We start from the raw sequence: 2891 nt of genomic DNA on the forward strand, positions 1-2891 counted from the left end.
ACCCATCTTCACCCAATTAATTAATTAATGAAAGTTCACTTCAATAATTAATTTATTTCAATAATTCACAGGATTCGCGACATAGGCATCATATTCGATAGTAAATTGAATTGCAACCTGCATCTGTATGCAGGTATATCTGCACGAGCTTTATCTCTATAAAGCTCGTGATTTAGCAAATATATAACTAGGCTCCGTTCTAAGATGCTCCAATGACTTGAAAGGGAATTCAATTTCATAGGCTTCTTTAATTATTTTGTACGTAACAGATGACAATTTTGTTGCTTAATTTGGTAATCGTGTCAAAAATTGAAAATAAATAAAATCGAGGACATACAAAAAACGTTTCTTCGTCAATTATCATATAAATTTAGGATACATTTAAAGTATTATAATGAAAGATGCAATTTGTCTAATATACGAAGTCTGAAGAATAGACGAAAAATAATGTCAATGAAATTTTTATTTAATTTATTTAACAATAATTTGACTGTTCGGAACTTTTATCAAGATTCTACTTAAACGTCCCTCACATTAATTACCGTAATATGAGTAATTTCTTTTATACCAGATTATATAGAACGCAATTAGGAAAAAAAAACCATCATATCGAGATTACCATTGTTGTACATCACCATCAGTAATCAAGTCAAATATTTAGACATATGTTACGATAGTCATCCTCAATTCAATCGATAAATAAAGAATTTTATTTGTGCTCATTTCTAATTTTATGATATATCTTATTGGTTTTATCTACACTAATATTATAAAGAGAAAAACTTTGTTTGTTTGTTTGTTTGTTTGGTTGTAATGAATAGGCTCAAAAACTACTGACCGATTTTAAAAATTCTTTCACCATTCGAAAGCTAAATTAATCCCGCATAACATAGGCTAAATTTTATTTTGAAAAAAAATAGGGTTCCGTAAGATATTTTGGGTTTTTCGGACAAAAAAGGAAAAAAACTACCAGAAAAGTTGATTTTTTGCGTATGATGCCTAAACTATAAAATGTTCTAATTAAGTGTAGATCTCATTAATATCTACAAAAAAGTCCGCGACACACTATACCTATCTATGTCGGGTGAAGAACAACAACCATTTTTTTATTTAAAAAAATTGAATTTTTTTTGGGCTACATTAAAACGCGTTTATTTCACTCATGCTACTAATCCTTATCAAAATAAATTATTTCATCACTAAGAAAAGTTTATGTAGATAATATTTGGTCTTTGAATGATTAAAATTGGACGTTTGGTTTTTAAGTTATGGCGAAATTAAAATATTATTCTGCTGCACGTCTGTCCGTTGAAAAAGAATACGTGGTTGACAGCTGTCACCGAACCCATGCTAGCTGAAAAAGGGTAAAATAACTATAACATCCACATGCTCGATTGCCCTGTTGTGTTTAAGAGGCACTCCAAACACCTAGAACGGCCACTCCAAACACCTAGAACGGCCACTCCGGTCCTTAGAGGGCATAATGGCCTCCGACCCTAAGAACCTCATCAGATTCGTGGCTGATGTTGGTCTGGCTGAGGTGTTGTGATCACGAATTTGAGGTTTATCACAATAGATCCAAGCGCCGGTTGCAGTAATTCTTCAATTGTGACCATGCCTCAGCAGTAGGGATATTAGAAGACTGATTATGAACCGTTATCTACGCGGGCAAAGCCGCGGGCGACCGCTAGTTAATTATATAATAGTCTCTAATTATTGCTTATATTTAATTTATATTTTTAATAAATATTGTGCATTATGATAGTGCATGTTGAGACACCTGTAAGTAGTAGAACTTTTGCCTAGATAATTTTGAAATGTAATTTTATTTCTATTTTAATGTAATACTGTTTCCCTTGAGTAATGCCGCGACCTTATTCGCACAATATCATCATCATAACTTTGTGTAATGGGTTTGTGTTTGTGTGTTTATATAACACAGAGGTATAAAATAAGTAATTTAACACAGAACAGTTCGTCAATTTAAACAGGTCGATTAGGTAATGTTGCCATTATATTATCTACATAGCTTGGTAAAAGTCGTCAAAATGAATAATGATCGACTTTTCTGGTAATTCGTATAATGCCATTAACGAGAATTGCAGCAGTTGAATGGTATATACTCTAAGCCTTCTCCTCAAAAACGAGATGGGGCCGGAGCCCAGTACAACATTCACAGTCTGTAACTTTTATAACCAATACAAAAAAAAACAATAATCATATATTTTTCTTCGAATATTTTTGTTACTTGATAAATTAACTAAATGATGATGACGATACTATTCGCTAATGACTTGTTGGTTTATTGGGTAATTGTGAATAATGTTTTCCGTCACTATAGAAACTAATCACTTACTGAACTAAGGCGGCATTTACAAAATATGTTATATGTGAAATGGGCCTTAAATATAACTATGCTGATACAGAATGATCATGTTTAATTAGCATCCCGGAAATGATTGCGGGCATAGACTGCAAGTATACTTATTGGTTAGTTGTATCTAGTGAGCAACGACGACTCACAAATGAAATTAAAAATAAATTCAATTATGATTTGGCTTAAGCAAATATGTAAGAAGGAAGTACATACATATAAAATAACATGATTAGATTTATTATTGTATTTATTATACTATTATTCGATTAGATTATCAAAATTTTAAAAGGTCGTAACAGTAAAAAGCCTTCACAAGATTTTTTTTTTCATATTTAGTATTTATTATATTATTTTGCTTGTAATTTAATTTATTTTATATATTGTAATCATAAAATCAATCATTTATAAATCGAAATGATGCTATTGAGGAATATAAAATGCAAAATTTTTGAATTTTACTTAATTTAAAGGTATTAAATAAAAATACTTTTCTTCGATACCCAATTTATTAATA

The sequence above is a fragment of the Vanessa atalanta genome, chromosome 15 (genome assembly GCF_905147765.1).
Source record: "Vanessa atalanta chromosome 15, ilVanAtal1.2, whole genome shotgun sequence".
In the NCBI taxonomy this organism is placed as follows: domain Eukaryota; kingdom Metazoa; phylum Arthropoda; class Insecta; order Lepidoptera; family Nymphalidae; genus Vanessa; species Vanessa atalanta.